Raw genomic sequence first — 22,831 nt, forward strand, 5'->3', positions numbered from 1 at the left:
CCTTGATCTCCTTTAGTTGTCTTATTGCTCTGGCTAGGACTTCAAGTACTATGTTGAAGAGATATGGGGACAATGGACAGCCTTGTCTTGTCCCTGATTTCAGTGGGATTGATTTAAGTTTCTCTCCATTGAGTTTGATGTTAGCTATAGGCTTGCTATATATTGCCTTTACTATGTTTAGGTATGTGCCTTGTATCCCTGATCTCTCCAAGACTTTAAACATGAATGGGTGTTGGACTTTGTCAAATGCTTTTTCGGCGTCTAAGGAGATGATCATGTGGTTTTTCTCCTTCAGTTTGTTTATGTAGTGGATTACATTGATGGATTTCCGTATGTTGAACCACCCTTGCATGCCAGGGATGAAACCTACTTGGTCATGGTGGATGATATCTTTGATGTGTTCTTGGATTCGGTTTGCAAGTATTTTATTGAGTATTTTTGCGTCAATGTTCATAAGAGAGATAGGCCTAAAGTTCTCTTTTTTTGTTGGGTCTTTGTGTGGTTTAGGTATTAAGGTGACTGTGGCTTCATAGAATGAGTTTGGTAGTGTTCCTTCTGTTTCTATTTTGTGGAATAGCTTGAGGAGAATTGGAGTTAGCACTTCTTTGAAGGTCTTGTAGAATTCTGCGCTGAAGCCATCTGGTCCAGGGCTTTTTTTGGAGGGGAGACTTTCAACCCAAGTTAATCAAAAAAGATAAGGAGGGCCACTATATTCTCATCAAAGGAAAAATCCACCAAGAGGACATCACAATCTTGAATATCTATGCCCCAAATACAAGAGCACCGACATTCGTAAATGAAACATTATTAAAGCTTAAATCATACATTGATCCTAATACCTTAATAGTGGGAGACTTCAACACTCCACTCTCACCAAGGGACAGATCAACTAGACAGACACCAAATAGGGAAATAAAAGCACTCACAGAATCCCTAAATCAAATGGACCTAATAGACGTCTACAGATCATTTCACCCAAACTCAAAAGAGTACACCTTCTTTTCAGCACCCCATGGAACCTTTTCCAAAATAGACCATATAGTGGGCCACAAAGCAAGCCTCAACAGATACAAAAGAATTGAAATAATCCCTTGTATACTATCTGACCACCATGGACTAAAGCTCGACCTCAACAAAAACAGAAACAACAAAAAGCCGACACGCACATGGAAACTAAACAACTTACTACTCAATGACAGCTGGGTTAAGGAAGAAATAAAGAAAGAAATTAAAGACTTCCTAGAATTCAATGAAAAGGAAGGCACAACATACCCAAATTTATGGGACACACTGAAAGCAGTGCTCAGAGGAAAATTTATAGCACTAAGTGCCTGCAAGAAGAAATTCTTAACATCACTTACAAACAACTTAATGGCCCAACTGAAAACCCTAGAACAAAAAGAAGCAGATACACCCAAAAGGAGCAGACGGCTGGAAATAATCAAACTGAAGGCTGAAATCAATCAACTAGAAACAAATAAAACTATCCAAAGAATCAATGAAACAAAAAGCTGGTTCTTTGAGAAAATCAACAAGATAGACAAACCCTTAGCCAAACTAACTAAAAAGCAGAGAGAAACTATCCAGATCAGCAAAATCAGAAATGAAAATGGGGACATAACCACAGACATTGAGGAAATCCAAACAATTATTAGGTCATACTACAAAAGCCTATATTCCACAAAATTTGAGAATCTAAATGAAATGGATAATTTTCTTGAAAGATTCCATCTACCAAAACTAAGTCAAGATCAGGTAGAAAGACTGAATAGCCCTATATCTCCCAAGGAAATCGAAGCAGTCATTAACAGTCTTACATGGGCATTTTTGCTAAAAGAAAAATGATACATTGTGACTGAAACAATTTATTTCACTTTATTTAACTCAGAAAGAAATGAAAAAAAATTGCCACCAAACTCAACTGTAACTGGTTTGTAAACTATTACTCCTGCTAGCAAATTCAGAGTCCAGTGGATTGACATCTTTGGGGGAAATACGTTGTATTTAGCAATTTGTCCCACAGATCAAAAAGAAACAGTGGAGGAAATGTAGAAATGCATTTAGTAAATACAGCGTTTTAGAATCTGGATAGAATCAAGTGTCTCAGCCAGTCTTTGGAATACTAAAAATAACCTTGAAAATATATCGAGTGAAGCTGTGAGGTATTTTTACCATTGTTGAATATTTTCTCCTTGACTCTTCCAGGTAACTCCAGCGTTCCGTTTAGTTGAGTGACAATCTGGCTCTTATAAAATGGCCTCACCTGCCTCTGTATTCCTAGGGGATAGCAAGGTTTTTTGTCACTGTGAAGTTGTCCCAGATTAAAGGTGACCTTAGTCTACAGTGTTATGTCTGTGAGGGTCACCCATTCCTAAATGTAAAATGACTTCAAGGTTTGAAGAAATTACTAGAGTACTTCAGGGACATTGTGGCATCTGTAACATGTAACTGTGAAAATTACAGTAACATGTCTTACTGGGTTGTTATTGTTTGTTCCTTCAGGCTTAAAGTAGAATTCATCAACTACAGGGTAACCAACCACATGTCAGCGATTTTTTTTTTTTTTTTAATGAAAAACTGTCCCCATGTAGATCTGGCCACAAATCTGATGCCAAGTACAGGGTACATTTAGAAAATTGTGGCAGAAAGTCCATACTGTCACCGGCTTTTAGTTAGGTCGTAGAACAAGTGAAAAGTTGGTGCCTTTCAGGAAATGAGTGTCTATGGCCTGCTCTATACATAAAGTATTAGGTATTAGCTAATACAAATTAAATGACAGATCTCAGGCATATGTATATAATGTATAATATCTTTTGAAATAATAAAATAAATGATGTAAAAGGTGAAATGTCAAGAGTGCAATCATTACCAAGTTGTATAACTAAAATGTTTTTTTTTAATTTTAATTTTCTGTAAAGTGCGTAATTAAATGTGGAGAACCACATATTCATAAGTCTTTTTTTTTTTAATAAAACCTTAGAACAATGTTTTTGGGAATGTATGTGTTCATACACCAAAATTGCAACAAAAGTATCTACAGAGCATATTTAAAAGATTTTATATGAAACATTTCTAAATGTAGTCTTAAAAATATGTGGCTGTCATGACTGGTTATTACAACACAAATCATATGTTGGCCTATAGCTGTTGAAATCCCTAGCTGCTGAATGTCCTAGAAATTAAATTATATTTTTCTTCTTCTGCACTCTACAGAATTTTGGCTGATCTTTAGGTTAAATCACTTTTTTGACCTCCAAGATCTCTCTAGAAGTATTCATAAGAAGCTGTCTCTGGAGCGTTCTACTTTAAGGTAACAAACGATCTGAACTGTGAAGCTTGTGAGAAAAAAAAAGGAAAAGGCTAAGAAATATATCTTAAACTCCCATGAGTTAAATTGTTTTTCTAAATGGTTGTCATTCATTCATTTTTTAATTTATAAAAAAATTATTTACCTGAGTACCAAAATAAAATAATAATAAGTTGTAAAATTTTAGTATTTGCAAAGACACATGATTTTAACATAGGTAATAACCGGATTTGTTAGGAGATATATTTACTTAACAAAGATGTTCCATGAAAAGATGTTCTCTTTAACTGTCAATGAAGTTGGAAGATAGAATCTATACCTCTGCACAAACATACTTTGAGTTACCTGATAAATGAAGAATGAGGTTTATAATTCTTAACTGGTCTCAATTTTTTTGTCAAAACTATAGTATATTAAATTTTTTATCAGTGGTTTTCCAGATACCTCAAAGGAATAATGTCATTAAATGGATATATTGCTGTAGATTTAATTTTTCTGTTACTTGAAATACTCAAAACTGTCTCCAGTGAGAAAATTTTCTCATATTGGGTGCTAACAAATTTAAATGCTGGTGGTAATTAGGATCTGCATTAATAATTTCTATGTTATTTCTACAAATATATTTGTTTAACAGAAGTGTTTTGCATCTTAATACATTGAGCACAACTACGGAGACAAACCACAGTAATAAAATATTATTTATTACAAATTTTAGAATGCCTTTTAAAAATAACTATTCATTTTTACCTTATGTGTATAGATGTTTTGCTTACATGTATATCTTAGTGTCCTATGTGTCCAGTACGCACGGTGGCCACAGAGAGCATCAGATCTCTAGCTTCAGAAGGAGAGGAGGCATATAGACATACTGCAATCTGATTTGCTAAGGCTGGTTGATATCCATGGGAGGCCTTTCTTTTTCTGAAGAGAAACAGAGGAGGAGGAGGAGATGGGAGGTGGATAGTGGTCAGGGGAGGAATTGGAAAAGAGGAGGAAAGGAAAGGAGAAGTCAGGATGTAAAGTAAATAAATGAATTAATTAATACAAAAAAGCATACTTTGTGGTTAAAAGGCCTAAATTTTGAAGAAGAAGGAGGAAGAGGCGGAGAAGAAAACTAGGCCTCAAAACACACACACACATACATTAAACAGAATACACACACATATGTACAAGATAATAAATGTTCCTGATTTTGACTGCCACTGACTACTAAACTAACAAGGTTACTGAAAAGCAGTAATTAATAATGACAATAATAATAATAATAATAATAATAATAAAACAATTTAAGAACCTTACAAGATGATCTCTAACGTGTAAGATGATTACAAAGTATTTTGTTTTTGTCATTAAAGGATTAGATATACACATGAACTCTGCTAATACTAAGTTCCTCATCCTGTGTTCTAAAAATATTTATAAGCCTAATTACTTATGTTAGTACAGAATACATTGCAGGGGTTCAACCTTACTTTCAAAATGATACTTAATCTTGACTCATTTTCACTTAAATGTGTATAAATTCCAGCTGGTCTAGACATTTGTATTGGATTTACAATTTATAGAAAGGTTTGTGTGGAGACTAACAAGGGAGACGAAGTCTTTCTCGGCACACATTTTTATTGTGATGAAATTCACCTATGAACAATTCTCATGCGGCCATCAAAGTGTAGTGTATTTTGGGGGAAGTTGTCCTGGTTGTTTTTGAGGTTCATATCAGGATATTTTTTAGTTAATTTATTTATTTATGTTACATCCCGATAGTAGCCCCCTCCTCTCCTCCAGGCCCCATCCTCCCTTCCTCTTCCCCCTAGTCCCCCTCTCCCTACTCCTCAGAAAAGGAGAGCCCCCTATCCCAACCCCAGCATGTCAAGTCATATCAGGACTGATAAAATCCTCTTCCTCTTCGGCCTGGTGAAGTAGCCCCACCAGGAGAAAGTGATCAAAACAGGCAACAGAGTCCATATCATAGACAACACATCCCCAGATCCCCTTCCTATGGACCCAATACGAAGACCAAGCTGCTCAATAGCCACAATGGCTACTTCTGTGTAGTGAGGCCTAGGGCCAGTCCACGCATGGTCCTTCGTTGGTGTTTCAGTCCCTGAACTCCCACACTCCAGGGCTCAGGTTAGTTGGCTTTATTATCGTCTTGTGAATTGTTGTCCCCTCCAGGTCTGCCCACTTTTCCACAAACCACCCTACGCTTTGCTCAACGTTTGGCTGTGAGACTCACATCTGTTTCAATCTACTGTTGGGTGGAGCCTCTCAGAGGACAGCTATGCTAGTCATTTACCTGTAAGCCTAGCAGTTTATCATTAATAGTGTCAGGAGTTAGCTCTCTCCCATGGGGTATGTCTCAGGTTGGGCCAGGCATTGGTTGGACATTACCTCAATTTTTGTTCTATCTTTATCCCTGCACATATTATAGGCAGAGTAGATTTTGGGTTGAAGTTTTTGTGGGTAGGTTGGTGATCCCTTCCCTCCACTAGGAACCCTGTCTAGTTAGAGGATGTCCTCTTCAGTCTCCATGACCTCTGCTACTAGGAGGCTCAGCTAGAGACACTCCCATATCCTCACAGAGAAACAGTGGGTTGGTGAATCTGTGACAACCTGGAGACCTATGACAGGGTAGGCCTCTGTGAGGATATGGGTGTTAACACTTGACTGTGTGGCCTAATAGATAAGACATCTTATTCTGGAATCAGGATATAATTCTATCATATTCCAATTAATCTTGATTACTATCTGCAAAGTATTTTGAAACCAAGCATCAACAGTGCTTTCTAAAATACCTTTCACTTGAGAAGTTAAAAATTTTAGTTTTATACCTGTCCCATTGCTTACTTGTTTTCATCAACTGTGAGTGATTGTTTGATAAAATCCAAGGTGATCCTTTGGAAACATACTGGCTTTGATCACTATAAGATGCTAAGATTGAATTCAAAGGTGCTTATTTATTCCGAGATTATCTTTTGTTTATAAAAGGATTATTACAAAACCCTCTTACACTAGAAAGTCATTAACATACTAGATGTTTGAGCTCCTTTGATAATAAGGAGCATGGTTCCTTAAACAGAATTGCATTTAAAGATAAGCAAGTTATGACTTTATGAAAGTGGAAAAAAAACTGAAACACATAGTGTATATTTTGAAGTGAATTAATTCGCATTTTAATCAGAAGTACAAAGATCTTATCTGTTCTGAATTTAGACTTTATTATAAATTTAGATCACATCAGTTTCCACTTTTCCTCACATATAGTCATGCCCACATAGATACATTTTGCTAAATAGAATGAACGAAGAGACTTTTATATTTTTATTAGACTTTCTGCCTTTCTTTTCTCCTTTAGACTGGATCTTCTTTCTGTAGCTGTTAAACCTTTATTTTTTTTTCTCATGCTAAAAGGCTCTAATGTACTATTAAATTGAAAGTCGGTTTTGCCTATTAACATAACTGTGATTCAAGATAAAAGTGATGGACTAGAGACAGGAAAACATTGATTCCACCATTTGTTACAGTAGGTGGGCAGTATATTTACTGTATTTCCTTCACTGGGCTGCCTTATAAGCAATGTGAGTTTCTTCTCTTTGTCTTTGTCCTTTTTTCTATGTCTGATTCTTTCTTTCTTTTTTCCATTCCAGACTCTCTAGCATTGATACATACTTAAATTATTTTTATTTACTAAAATATCTTCTTATGTTTTCTGTGCAGGGTTCCAATTTTGAATGAAACTATGATGTTTTAAAACAAATCCCAAATTCCTGTTGCTATTCTGTTTCACGGAAAAGATGTATTCTTGGTTTGAAAACCGATTTAAGTAAAATTTTCTGCCACAAGTTATAGGCTAAAAATACATAAGTTCATAGGAAATATCATAACATTTAAATGATCTCTCTGGTCATTTGTAGAGTGTGAAGACTTCATTCTAGTTAGATTATCACCAGAAATTTAAAGACCACTCAGTTTTACTCATGATAGTGCTTGATACTTCTGCATTGTATTTATGTCCAGCATAACTTCAAATCAGACAAATAAATAAATTTGCAAGGTTATTTTACTTATATTGTTTGTATACACACACATATACTTAACATATATATTCTGTTTTTCAAACAGGAAAAATATATTATCATTCTATTACTACCAAAATTTTATTCTTTCTGTTTATAGTGCTAAGTACTACTGGGTGAGAAATAAAAGGAAACAGGTCCCTTTTGGTAACCTATTAACAGGTAGGATATTCAGTTTACAGCGACAAAGCAGACATTTCAAACATAAATGCCTCCTAGCTATACTTCAGAATAAAATATTTCCTGAGATGGCTCTGTAGAATCCTGTTTGAACAAGCTGTCTTGTTTTCTAAAAATCCACCAGCTACTTTTTATGAGCTTCAGTTGCTCTTTATGACTATAATAAAGAGAGAGTAGAGGCCATGAGTTTAGCCAATGAGCCCCAAAGCAAGCATCGTAACACAAAGAACGTAATGAGATCTTTGACTGTTCTTTCTCTTCAGCTGCCTGGTTGCTCTCTTAACACATATTTTCATAACTGTTTCATTGTCACTGCAATAATGAAGAATGATGAGGGAGATATAATGTTTGTTGGTCAGTCATCTTCATTAATCATATAATTGTCAAAATACAAAACATACTATGACAATAAGTTCATAAATCAAACGAAAACTAAAATTTACAGAAATTCAGATACAGCATGTTATATAAACTTTATGATATAATTAACTAATAGTGTATTTCTTCATAGTATTGGTACTATGTGTGTAATTTTAAATGATTTTAAAAACAAGCATTTAAAAATTTTGGTATAACTGAACATAATTGTTTTAATTTTATTTTATTTCTTTATTTATTTATTACAACTTTTTCACTTTGTATCTCCACTGCAGCACCCTCCCTAATCTCCTCCCAGTTATACACACCCTCCCTCTTTCTCATGCCCTTTTCCTAGTTCCCTGATACAGAAGGACCTCCTCCTTTTTTATCTGACCCTAGCCTATCAGGTCTCATCAAGGCTGGCTCCATCAGGGCAGGAGCCTTCCACAGAGGACCTCCGAAAGAGTCTACCCACCAGGATATCAAAGGAGATACTGAAACTCATAGCCAAACTTTGGGCAGAGTGCCAGAATCCTCATGGACGAAGAGAGAGCTAGAGAGACCTGGAGGTACAAGTTTTCACTCCCACCAACAATGGAGAAAGGTTCCCCTTTCTCCACGTCCTCTCCAGCATGTATTGTCACTTAAGTTTTTACCTTAACCATTCTGATGGATGTAAGTTGAAATCTCAGGTAGTTTTAACGTGCATTTCTCTGATGACTAAGGACATTGAACACGTCTTTAAGTGTTTCTCTGCCATTAGTTATTCCTCTATTGAGAATTCTCTGTTTAGCTCTGTACCCCATTTTTAATTGGATTACTTGATTTGTTGGTGTTTAACTTCTTGAGTTCTTTATGTATTCTGGATATTGGCACTCTTTCAGATATAGGGTTGGTGAAGATCCTTTCCCAGAGTGTAGGCTGTCATTTTGTTATGATAACAGTTCCTTTGCTTTACAGAAGCTTTTCAGTTTCATGAGGTTCCATTCATTGATTGTTGCTCTTAGAGCCTGTTGCTGTTGGTGTTCTGTTCAGGAAGTTGTCTCCTGTACCAATGAGTTCAAGGCTCTTCTCCACTTTTTCTTCTAACAGGTTTAGTGTGTCTGGTATTATATTGATGTCTTTGATACACTTGGATTTTAATTTTGTGCAGGGTGATAAATATGGATCTATTTGCATTTTTCTGCATGTAGACAGTCAGTCCTAATGAGGCCTGAGAGGCTAGGGTCATATGGAAGAAGAAGAGAACCTCCCCTATCAGTGGACTTGAAGAGAGGCATGGGAGGAGATGAAGAAGGGAGGGTGGAATTGGGAGGGAATGAAGGAAGGAGCTACAGGTGTGATACAAAGTGAATAAAGTATAATTGATATAAAAAATTAAAAACATAAATTTCATCATAATGAAATAAATTATCTGAACCTAATATATAAAATAAGTTAAATAAAAATATTCACTAAGGATATTCAACGTATCTGAATGGAATAAAAGAAAGAGTTAGCAGCAATGGTACAGAAACAGTTGCAGTGCATCTGCAAAAACAACAAATAAAAACCCAAACAAACAAGCATAGAAAGGGCTAGTGAGAAGACACAGTGACAATGGCACTCCCTTCAGCTCTAAAGACATGAGTTCAATCCCAGTATCTTATACAGTTGAAAGAGAGAGCTAGTGCCTAAAAGTTGTCTTTTCACATCTACATGCTTCCCTTCCCCCTCCCACACATTCACAGGCAAGCCTTCACAGCAAGGAATAAATCTATTCCATACCCCAGATTTTATTTGGTTATATAAAATGATCACATATGTTTATTACTATTTATGGATTGTCATCGTGTCAAAAGTAAGAAGGAAACTGCTAATTTTTCTAGCAGTTTCCTGACCAGGTAATATACTTTCTTCACTAAATATTCCATCTCATATGGACTATGGAGAGATCTACCATCACAATCATTTATGGAGTGAAATATAAATCATGTCTCCGCCTTTCTATTTCAGTAAGATTTCTAGAGATTTCTGCCTGTGTTTTAAATAGAAGAATCCTCATTCCCATTCTTGACATCCTTTGATAATGCACTTGGACAGTTCTGATATTGCCAGTCTCATCTCACTCAATTATTCTTCATCAGTTAAAAAGCAATGCAGTGGAGAACCTAAGAGAATGACACTATAAAATTGAAACTAATGATGCATTGACTGTGTAGTCTAGCCATGAATCTTGAGACAAGCAAACACATCTGGTTTCACAGGTGCAGTGCAGGTGTGTCTTGGCAAATTATTTTGAACTGTATGGATTGTGGTTTTTACTATCTTAACTGAAGATACAATAGTAAACTGTAATTTTACTAATTAAGATTCACTCCAAAACCTATAGCTATTTAATGTATATTTTCATTCAAATAGAGCTTTGCCAGTATATTTAAGGTGTGTAATATTGTACATATCAGTTGTTTATAATTATTATATCTATTGTTAATAATAGTTACAAAAACTTCAGGATGAAATACAATCAGATCTATACCATTTATGAGTCTTAAATGTGTGTTTTAATTTCAAACTCTGAGAATAGAAGTATTATAAATAATTTATGTAGATAATATACCCAGATGATTCTTCCATATTTAAATGGCAGTTTCACAAAGTGCCATCATTTCATAGATTACTGTACCCTAAAAATGAAGAAAAAGTAATTATAAGTCAAGAAATATGACAAGCATTATATTAGATTGGTTGTCAAAGATAACATCAGCTTAATTTCTTACGCTGTTAATAGACAGTCTTTGGATGATGAGACTACTGTGTCCTCTTTCTTTTCAAAAGCATGTCCCTAGCTTGCTAGAGAAGTGAATATTAAATAAAAGTCATAATCATTCTACAATCCACAGACACAAAGAAACTAACAAGGAGGGCACAAGGGAGGGTGTTAGACTGTCACTCAGAAGTGGAAATAGAATAGGCAGCAGAAGTGGAGGAAGAGAGGGAACTGGACAGGAGATGGAGTGGGGAGGGAAGCAAGAGTGGGGATCTGGTGTGGGGAGAATGGGGGGAAAGTGTGAGGGAACAAGAAGGGAAACTGAGGGCAGCATCTCTTTGCCAAGCTGGAGACCTGGTACAGGGTAGCCTCCTAGGAGAACATGGTGTGACTCTACCTGAGAACCATAACACTGGGGGACAGGAAGACTGAACTGACCACTTCCTGGCCAGGTAGGACTGCTGGAATGAGGGGAACAACAACTCACTGATAAAATCTCTGATCCAAAAATTGCCTTGCCTACAAGAAGTTCAGGGATAAAGAGGGAACAAAGACTGAGGGAAAGTTGAAGCAATAATTGGGCCAACCAGAGACCATGGAAGAGAGCAGCCCCTGACACTGATAATGGTTCTCTGCTATGCTTGCAGACAGGAGCCTACTTGGCTGTAGTCTCTGAGGCTGCAGCCAGCAGTGGATCCGGACAGATGCTGGAACTTTCAGCTAAGCATGGGGCTGAGCTCTGGTGTTCCTGTGGAAGTGTTGGGGAAAAGAAGGAAGGACCTGGAGGAGACAGGAACCCCATAATAAGACCAACAGAGACAACTAACCCAGTCCCATGGGGGCATTCAGAGACTGAGACATCAACTAAAGAGCATGCATGGTCTGGACCTAGGTCCCCTGAACACATGTGGCTGATGAGCTGCTTGTTCTTCATGTGGGTCACTTGGCAAGTGGAGGGCAGGGAGAGGGCTGTTTCTGACATGGACTTTGTTGCCTGCTTTTGGATAATTTCCCATTGGCAGGGCTGCTTGGCCTGGCCTCAGGGAAAGAAGATATGCTCAGTCCAGTCCTGATGTAACTTGTTGTGCTAGGGAAAGTTAATACAGGGGGAGGGAGAGGGGAAAAAATGGGAGGAGAGGTGGGAAGCTGGGAGGAGAGGTGGAAAGGGGTACCCTTGGGTTGGTAAATAAATATAAAGAGAAAATTAAAAACCAATAGACTAAAATCAAAGTCTTATTAGAGGATAGATGACACAGTGGTTAAGACTGTTCCCTGTTCTTTCAGAAGACTTTAGTCTGTTTTTTTTAATTAAATTTTTATTTTTTAAATATTAGTTACAGTTTATTAAATTTTTATCCCAGCTGTATCCTGCTCCCTCATTCCTTCCCAACCCCACCTTACCTCCCTCATCTCCTCCCTGCCCCTTTCCAAGTCCACTGATTGGGGAGGACCTCCTCCCCTTTCATCTGACTCTAGCTTATCAGGTATCTTCAAGCCTGGCTGCAAAGTCCTCCTCTGTGGCCTAGCAGGGCCGCTCCTCCCTTCGGTATGTGGGGGTGGAGGTCAAAGAGCCAGCCATTGAGTCCATGTCAGAAATAGTCCCTGTTCCCCTTACTAGGGTACCCACTTGGATACTGAGCAGCCATGGGCTACATCCGAGCTGGGGTTCTAGATTATATCCTTATGTGGTCCTCGGTTGGAAATACAGTCTCACAAAAGACCTCTATGCTCATATATATTTGTTCCTTGTGGAGTTCCTATCTTCTCCAGGTCATACTAACTTCCCCTTCTTTCATATCATTCCCTGTACTCTGTCAAAGGTTTGGTTATGTGTCTCAGTATCTCTTTGATACACTGCTAGGCAGAGACTTTCAGAGGTCCTCAGTGGTAGGCTCCTGTCAACGGAGGAATGGATATAGAAACTGTGGTACTTTTACACAATGGAATACTACGCAGCAATTAAAATCGTGAAATTTGCAGGCAAATGTTGGCATCTAGAAAAGATCAATCTGAGTGAGGTATCCCAGAAGGAGAAAGACACATACAGTATATACTCACTTATAAGTGGGTACTAGACCTATAAGATAGGATAAACATACAGAAATCTGAACACCTAAAGAAGATAAGCAAGAAAGAGGACCCAGGGTAAGATGAACAAGCTTAGAAAGCAAATGGGATGGACATGGGATGTAGGAAAAAATAAGAAACAGGACAGGAGCCTACTACTGAGGGCCTCTGAAAATCTGTTTCTCAGGATCCAAAATACTTGCCTTGACTCTGCCTCTGGCTTCTACAGCATATTCTGGTCTACTCAGGCACCTGAAACCATGAGCCATGATTTTAAAGAGAATATAAGTTATATCTCTTTAATGCTGCAAGCACCATTTAATAACCAATTTTAAGGAAAAAAAATTATATATTAAAATGTAATAAACATTCCAGGGAAGTAAAACAAGGAGAACATGGATAACTGAGCTAACCAGAAATAACAATAAAAACATCATAGAAATTTGATGTAATGCAGTAATTCACACAGAATTTGGGAAAGGGATAGATATCAGACACATGGATTATGAATATAGTAGGGTATTATTATTTTTAATTATTAAAAAGTCTGTGTTTTCTTAGGACAAGTATACAATGCAAGTAAACTGTTGATAATAGAGAAAACTGTAATGCACAGAAACTCTGTTGTACATTCAGAATGTTACTGTGATGTGCGAATGTATTTGTAAAATATGTTCATCAATGGCATACAGGCTTTGTGTTTCGGGCCTGTAGGAGTGGAATTCATGCTGAGCTCCTGCAACTTGTTCAACGTTCACATGTACTTGTTGCTGCTCGCACTGTTCATCCTTGCCCAGTCTACTGTCACCAAGCAATGGCTTCAGGTCTGAAGCATTCATGTCAGCTGGAACTGGTGAGATAAGCAAATTCTTCTTCTGATCTATTGAATGTTTGGGAATGGGGTCCAACAATAAGTTCTCTAGCCACCATTTTGGGAAGACTGACATTAAAACAAGAATAATGGACTCAATAGCAAAAACTAATTTTCCTCTCCTGCTACCACTCTTGTCTGAGTCGGAAAGGGAGATACACAGAAAGTAAAGTCATGATTTGAGGGACTGGAGTGAGTGCACTCAGTTCCCAAAATTGGTTTGCCAGTTTATTTTAGAGCAAATTGAATACAAGGCAAGTCAATTAGATTTATGTGGTTCCTTAACCAATATCCAGGGTCATAAACATTAACTACCTAAGTAGGTCATCCATAGATGGAATGTCAATTATGAATCAGTGATAGACACACAGAGAGGCCTAACACCTCTTTGCTGAACTACTGTCTGCCATTGGTCTCGATGGAAGACTAAGTAATTGTCTTCAGCCTCACACCCATGGAAAGGCTCATACACTTCAGTGGGTGGTTCCAAACCCACAATCACGCAGACAGTCCTGTTTAATGTCAGATGATCTAAATAAAAGGGGAGGTAACATAAGGCACTCAGAAGGAAAGGAGCTAGATTAGGTAGGATGGGGCTTGGCAATAATCCTAATGAACTTCATATATGTATGACACTGTTGAGGAACACATTTACTGAATTATTTTTAAAAGAATAAATATTTAAGAAATCATATATGTACCACTGAACAAATACAGGTCACTTATACTCAGAACAGGAATAGTCTCACCATGTTTTCCTGTTGTTTCCTCTATTTATTTAATAAGCACACAGAGACTGTAATTTTGAAATATACATGACATGATGGTTTATAATTTTAGTATTGAAAGCAATAAATAACTCATTCATATAATTTATACATTCTTACTTAATATCTATTTTGTTAATTGATTTCTGTAGATAAGGCCACATGTTACTTTATAAAATGCTATTTCTCAAGTACAATATACCATTTCTATTTTTTATGTTGCTACTTCTTTCAAATGTTTATAATGATTAATCATAGAAATTAACTGCATTATTCCAATCGTTTTTCCAGATGTGAAAATGTCTAAAAGTCATGCATCAAGAATTTCTGGACCAAAACTCATGACAAAATATTTACTTTCTGCTATTTTTCTTCACTATACATTTAGCACTTATTTTAATTTGCTTTCCAACTAGAAATTTTTGAGGTAGCTATTTATTGCATGTACATTTGGCTTTACCAAGCTATTTAATTTTAATGAATTAAATAGGGTGATTTAAACTTTGAGAATCCAAGAAAGTAATTTAAAATATAGGGTTGTATATTTTTTCAAAAATTTTCTTGTTTTTCTACTTTGTTTAACCAATAGTTAATTGTATTCATTATCAATAATTATGTTAACATCTGTAGATAAGCATGCTTATAATATACCGAAGTATGTTAATGTACACTTACTGTTATTTTCTACAGGGTATGACATGTGTTTTCAATTTTTGGTTTCTTGAGGAAGAAATAACATCTAATGTTATTGAGTTAATTGCATTATTTACTTTATAGTTTATATTTTTGCTTCTTATAATAACAAACATCCTACCTTTATTCTTTTTTATGTTAACTGTTATATGACATAGTCTAGAGAGACAAGTCCTAATGTATCTTAACCCCAGATCCCAGATAGATAAGGTGACAAAAAAAAAAAAAAAAAAAAAAAAAAACACCAAATAAACTATGTCATCTATGTCTGTCATTCTGAGCTGAATGATAGTGAATTTGTTGAGTTTACTTACAGGTGCCAAGTCAGGGATTTCCTAACCTTGGGGGAATGAGTGACCCAAAAGTTGTTTCATCAATGAATTTCTCCATGAGTGATGACTCATTAAAACAGCAGTTATGAGCCCTACCACTTTCCCATGGATAGCCTCAAACTCAGAAGATCACACGAAAGACCTTGGCTGAAAGAAATGAAAGTGGGCAAGAGACCTGTGTGGAATTGATGATAGCGGTGAAAGCAGATATTAAAATGTGGAGAGTAACAGCAATCATAATGTACTTCATAAATATACACAAAATTATAAGATACAAAATAAAACAATAATTTAAATATCTTATACAAAGAAAAGCAAATTCAAGAAGAGATGAGTTCTATTTTGAATGCAAAATCGGTTTTACTCTGGAATTTCAGGTAGTTATTTTTAATTATAAAGATTATTTCCTTTATCAGCCATATGTGGTTGCACATGCCTTTAATTCTAGAACTCAGAGGCAGGTGGATTGCTGTGAATTTGAGACCACACTGTTCTACAAAGTGAATCCAGGACAGCCAAGGCTCTTTCAAAACAAACAAACAAATAAAGATTTCCTTTGTCATAAAATTGATAGTGTAAGTTTGGAGAAATATTTACTAAATGGTGTAGAAATTTAAGCATACAGGCAGAAATGTATCTATTATTTTCCTTAGAAATTATTTCTTTCATATGGTTAAATATGATTGAAAAACAAACAGGGATGTCTGAAATTAATATTAACCAAAAGAAAGGCTATTGCTCATTCATGTAAGTGATGAAGGACAAACATCAGTAGAACCAGCCTGAGATCAGGACTCCTTAACCGTATGAAACAAAGGTTCTTCCTTGTTTATCATCCTGACATCTTGTAATGTGTGCTACACTCATGGCCTCGCATAAGCTGTCAATGCCTTATGTACAAAACAGTAAACGGTTAGAAAAAAGAACTGGAGAGTGGGAATATCTGTTGTAAGTATCAAAGCAGGTGTTGAGACTCATAACCAAACTTTGGGCAGAGTGCAGGCAATCATATGAAAGAAGAGGTAGTTAGTAAGACCTGGAGAGGAAAGGAGATCAGAGCAACAGAACCAAAAAAAATCTGGGCTCAGGGGTCTTTTCTGAGACTGATACTCCAACCAAGGTACATTCATGGATATAACCTAGTACCCCTGCTGAGATGTAGCCCATGGCAGCTCAGTATCCAAGTGAGTTCCCTAGTAAGGGAAACAGGGACTGTCTCTGACCTGAACACAGTGGCTGGCTCTTTGAACTCCCACCCCCGAGGAAGGAGCAGCCTTGCCAGACCACAGAAAAATTTCACCTTTTAATGACCATTTCCATATAACTCATTGATCAAGATATGCTGACCCTTCCACAGAATAGAACTTTGTTTCTTTGCTTTTATAACATAGACTTCGTTTTGTAATTGTAGACTTCGTGACAAATTTTCAAATAGGGTAATCAACAAACAGGGCTTTAGCGTTGAAGTCTTTATTTGTTCAGCTACAGATGTAAATTCTCCCATCTGCCCAAGAATTTCTGAAAGAAAAATTTTGCTTTATTTTTATTGCTTTTCAGTTTATTATAAAATCCCATCGATGAAATAGGTATTACAAGTGATAAATATGATCTTTGCTGGATCATGTTTTTAATTATATATTAAGAATACTTCTGTTAAAACAAGTAGATTCCGCTCATTTTGCTTTAAAAGGTAAAAAGATAAAAATGTAACTTTTTTCTCTATTTTCCTTTTTTCTTATTTTCCCACATTTTTCATATGTTACCCAACTGAAAAACACCTGTGGAAAAATTCTCCAAAAAGCTCAAATTGAAATAACCAGCATAGCAGAGAGCCCAGGAAGAATAACTAAATAAAATTGTTCAGCTAATTTTAAATGTTTTTCTTTGTTTTAATTATTTTTTCGTGCATATGGAATGCTTCGCTTGGGTGTAGCATGTGTTTTCTTAATGCGCTCATTGACCATAAGAGATGGTTGCATTTCCTGGAGCTAGACTTCCAGATGAGTTACTGAGAACCAATTCCTGTCCTCTCTAAGAGCAACATGCACTCTCAATAATTAGCTGTCTCTGCAGGCCTTAAAGTTTGGCTAATGTTAAATGTAGTGTCTGAATATCACCAAGCAAACTGTATGTATGTATAGATGAGAGGACAGCCAAGCACACCACCCAGGCGGCACACAAAGTCTCCCCTCTCCATCAGGTGGTTCCCAGGGTTTTAACGCAGGTCATCAGGCTTGGTGATTATAGCCTCTATCTTCTCTGCCATCTTTCTAGCTAGCCCCGGTTCACTTCCTTAAAAGAAGATGCCAAATTAATGTGTACAATTTATTTTCCATTTTGTCTTTATTATTGAAACTGTTTTGTTTTGAAATTTCCCAGGGTTAGTATAGCATTAGCATTAGTGAAGAATGCATTTATATTATCAATTGATGTCAATTAAATACCTCTATTAAAGCATATATAAAAATAGTTTCTCATAAAAATTCTCCCAAAATACATATGCTCCTTAATTTCAGAAAAAAATATGAGATTAGTATTCTAAAAAGAAGCATAAGAATTTGGGAGTGCATGATCTTACAGCGATGAGGAAAGTATGCTTATGCTAACTCAATGTTGTTGATTCAGTTTTGTAATAGAGCAAAGCCGCAAATCACTTGCTCCTGAAAAACATATTATACCTTTAGATGTTTTGTGGAACAAATATTATTTTGCATACATAAACATAAACTCTGATTTACAAGCGAGAGTCTTACTTGAAGACAGAGATCATACTGTTTAGTTCTTGACAATCACTGCAGTAATTCTCAGTTTTCAGCTTCTCCAGGATAGCAGTGAAGTCAGTAGGGAATCGTTCAATTATTTGTGATTTTTACCTGTTTGTTGGTTAAATCTGAACATCAAATGCAAAATTGTACCCACAGAGGAATTGTAGACATTTGTGTCTGTTCCTGTAGGATGTTAGACCTATATATCAACGAACATTCCATAAATTAGTCCACCTATAAGAGATGTATATCTCATTCCCCTCTATACTTGCACTATACCAGCCCTGAGAACTCTCAAAGCAGAGGGTGTCCCATAACCATGAATAAACTGAAAATGGGTTCTGCCCATTACTTTGACATTTTATTTAGGAAAAAAGGGATTTCTGAGCAGAGTGTAACATTAAAATGGATTCCACTCCTTAATTTAAAACTCTAACAGTGATAGATGATACTAAATTTGATCAAAATTTGATCTCCTCCCCTTTCATTTGACCATATTTTATCAGGTATCTTCAGGGCTGGCTCCTCTGTGACCTAACAGGACTGCTCCCCCCCCCTGGTTTGCAGGCAAATGGTGGGATCTAGAAAAGATCAGTCTGAGTGAAGTATCCCAGAAGGAGAAAGACAAACATGGTATATACTCGCTTATATAGACCTACAAGATATGATAAACATAGTGAAATCTACACACCTAAAGAAGATAATCAGAGTACTCTCTTATAAGAACCCAAATGTATACAAACAAATAAAAAATGAGTCCTCTATACATTTTCTATATTTTTATTAATTAATTCAATTTACATCTCAGTCATAGGTACCTCTCTCCTCTCTCCTAGTTCTATCCTCCCTCCTTTCATTCTCTCTCCGTTATTCTTAAGAATATGGGAACCCACCATTTCTCTGCAAATTTCATAATTTCCTTGTTTTTTCTTTTCTCTTTTTTAATTGCTGGGTAGTATTCCATTGTGTAGATGCACCACAATTTCTGTATCCATTCCTCAACTGATGGGCAGCCAGGCTGTTTCCAGCTTTTGGCTATTACAAATAAAGCTGCTACAAACATGGTTGAGCAGATGACCTTGTTGTATACTTTAGTGTCTTTTGTATATATTCCTAGGAGTGGTACAGCTGGACCTTGAGGAAGCACTATTCCTAATTGTCTGAGAAAAGTGCCAGATTGACTGCCAAAGTGGTTGTACAAGTTTACATTCTCACCAGCAGTGGAGGAGGGTTCCACTTTCTCCACATCCTCTCCAGCATGTGTTGTGACTTGAGTTTTGATCTTAGCCATTCTGACAAGGGTAAGGTGAAATCTCAGGGTCATTTTGATTTGCGTTTCCCTGATGACTAAAGATATTGAACATTTCTTTAAGCATTTCTCTGCCATTTGATATTCTTCTTTTGAGAATTCTCTTTTTACCTCCTCTGTACCCCATTTTTTAATTGGTGAATGGTGGGAACTGGAACAGATCATCGTGAATGAGGTATCCTAGAAGCAGAAAGACACACACAGTATATACTCACTCATAAGTGGATATGAGACATATAATATAGGATAAACATACTAAAATCTGTACACCTCAGGAAGCTAATCAAGAAGGAGGATTCTGGCTAAGATATTCAATCTCCATTCAGAAAGGCAAAGAGGATGGACATCTGAGGAGGGAGAAAACAGGGGGCTTCTGAAAGGCTCTACCCAGCAGGATATCAAGACACATGCTGAGACTCATAGCCAAACTTTGGGCAGAGTGCAGGGAATCTTTTGAAAGAAGTGGGAGATAGTAAAACCTGGAGAGGACAGGGGCTCCACAAGGAAAGCAACAGATCCAAAAAATCTGGGCACAGGGGTCTTTCTGAGACTGATACTCCAGCCAAGGAGCACTCATGGAGATGTCCTGGAACCCCTGCACAGATGTAGCCTTTGGCAGTTCAGTATCCAAGTGGGTTCATAGTCATGGGGACAGGGGTTGTCTCTGACATGAACTCAGTGGCTGGCTGTTTGATCACCTCCCCCTGAGGGGGAGCAGCCTTTCTAGGCCACAGAGGAAGACAATGCAGCCACTCCTGAGGAAACCTGATAGACTAGGATCAGAGGGAAGGAGAGGAGGACCTCCCTTATCAATGGGCTGGAGGAGGGGCACAGGTGGTGAAGAGGGAGGGTGAGCTTGGGAGGGGAAGAGGGAGGGAGCTACAGGGGGGATACAAAGTGAATAAACTGTAATTAATAAAAATAAAATAATTACAAAAAAAGAATATGGGAACTGCCCTACCCAGATATCCAGCTCATCTATTTACATGAGGACTGAATGTCTTCCTCCCTTGTTGCCTTGTAGGAAAGTCCCATCAGGGGGAAATGATTACAAGGCCACATAGTCTATGTCAGAGACAATTCCACTCCCCTAACTATAAAATTTTTGTTGTTGTTGTTAAGAACTTCGTTGTGTCCTAAAATACAGTCAGCTATAAAGCTCTATGTGTTTCTGAGAAGAATACATATTCTTTAGTATTTGGGGGAGATTACCTCTCAATATCCATTAGGTCCATTTAATTTATGATGTCATTGAATTGCAGAATTTCAGAGTGTCCAGTTTTTGTTTTGTTTTCCCCTGGAGGATTTGTCTGTTAGTGAGAGTGGGGTAATGAAGTTAATATCACTATTCTAGTACTATTTTGTGGGCTTAAATCTAATATTATTCCTTAGTGATATTATTCCTTATATTGATTTTTTTTTATGCAGACATTCCTAACTTAACAATTTTTTTTTGATGCAGACATTCCTAACTTAACAATTTTTTTTTATTTTATATACTGGATTTTATTTTCATGAGTACACATTCACACATGCCCCACATACACAAATGTATATTTTTGTCATTTCTCAAGTACTTTAATTTAGTTTCTATTTCTGCCTTATTAGCTACTATTCCTTTAAACTGGATATTACATTCTCACATCTCTTTAAGATGCTCAAGCAACACATTTTAGATCATCAGTTTCTCTTTTTTATATGTACGCATGTGATGCGCTAAAACCCGTTCAAACAGGCATATGTTCACACGAGTATAGTACATCACATGCACGCAGGTGCCCACAGAAGCCAGGGGCTATCATATCTCCAGGAGCTGGAGTTACAGGAGGTCATAAACTGCCTAACATGTGACTGTTGGGAACTGAACACAGATACCCTGCAAGAGCACTAAGAGCTTTTAACCACTAAGTCCCCAATTTCTCACTCAATACTTGCTAACTTAACAATTAAATTATGTGCATGTTTGGGGGAAAGGGAGGGTTGTATGTGTGTCAAGCCAAGAGTCCACTGAGGCATTTTCTTTATCTCTGTGCTTTAAATCTCTTGGAAAACAATCCCAGGATTTTCGCTACTATTGTTTTCTTCTGGAGTCATTATCCATCCTCCATGATGCCACTTAAAGCTGTCAGTACAATGAAACAAACTAACAATATGAGAGCAGATTTATGTCCTTTTTCCAGGTCTTAGAGCTGACCATCAAATCTGGTACTCATCACCTACTTTGATCAACCTACCCGTGAAGGTCACAACAATCGTTCTAGAAATGTGATCATTAATTATTTCAAATTCACAATGTAACTGTGCTTTATAATCACAGTTATGAAGATGATAATGGCTTTGGAGCAAGGCCTCAGAAGGTCTTAGTGATTGCCTCTCTTCTTAGCATTGTTGATGCTCCTGACAGCATTGGAAAGACAGTCATAAACACTTGAATGACTACACAGATGATGGCAGAAAAAAGAAATAGATAACTTTTAAAAACTATGGAATACAGGGTATGAAGGACTGGGTGTCATGTAACCTAGATATGCCTTTCAGTCCTGAGAATGAAATGAAATGCCTTTTATCTATTTTTGTATTATTGCTAGGGTATGTATATAATCATGAATATATTCATGTTTCCATTTATGCCCCATGGGTATGTGAACATACATATGTGAGATATTTGGAGTTGATTTTAAGGAATCTTCTTTGACTATTTTCTACTTCATTTATTGGGGTAGAGAATTTTACATACCCTGAAGCAGCACAATTCCAGATGGTTTAGTAGCCAGTTTGCCTCAGGGATTCCCTGTCTTTGCCTTCTTAGCTTTGTGATTTCAGATACACAGAATCGTCCTCTTTCCTCTGAAGTGGGCTCTAGGAATCTGGGCTCCAGTCTTCATACTTGCATAGTAAATAATGTAGTCTACATTGAGCCATCTCCCCAGCCTGAGATTAAAGGCTTATGGCACTAGCTCCAATTTATTTGAGATTGAAGATTGACCTGAGGGCTTCATGCAAGCTAGCATACTCTCCATGAACTGAATAACAAACTCAGACTCTCCCTATGGGTTTTAATATTTGTTTCCAATATTCTTCCAATATTCTTCCATCTCATTTTTCCATACTATAACTTATTCAAAAAAATTATGTCTCATTTTTTAGACCATCTACAAAAGCGTCATTTATTTTCAACCCCTCCATCCTTGAATTTAACATTCCTAACTTTTAAACTTGAACTATAGCACTATTGTTGAATTATCAAATTTAAACATGCATATTTTAAAAGAACTTTATATATATGCCTTAAGTATACGTATGTGTGTATGTGTGGGTGTACACATATACCCTTCCCTAAAAGCTATAGGTTAGC

The 22,831-nt window shown here is 36.8% G+C and overlaps 1 long non-coding RNA gene across 3 annotated transcripts in view; it reads right to left on the reverse strand.

The window, feature by feature from the left end:
- LOC110541176 (uncharacterized) overlaps positions 1-22,831 on the reverse strand; it is a 361,531-nt gene that overhangs the window by 98,825 nt on the left and 239,875 nt on the right. Inside the window, exons 10-11 of one of the 3 annotated variants that reach the window (XR_009594297.1) lie at positions 4,081-4,228; positions 1,952-2,277 (exon numbers count right to left, since the gene is read on the reverse strand). The exons of the other annotated variants lie outside the window; for them this stretch is intronic. This is a non-coding gene — a long non-coding RNA (uncharacterized LOC110541176). Of the gene's footprint in view, positions 1-1,951; positions 2,278-4,080; positions 4,229-22,831 lie in introns of those variants that run through there. 3 annotated transcript variants of the gene reach the window in all.

The sequence above is a fragment of the Meriones unguiculatus genome, chromosome 9, assembly GCF_030254825.1.
Source record: "Meriones unguiculatus strain TT.TT164.6M chromosome 9, Bangor_MerUng_6.1, whole genome shotgun sequence".
Lineage (NCBI taxonomy): Eukaryota > Metazoa > Chordata > Mammalia > Rodentia > Muridae > Meriones > Meriones unguiculatus.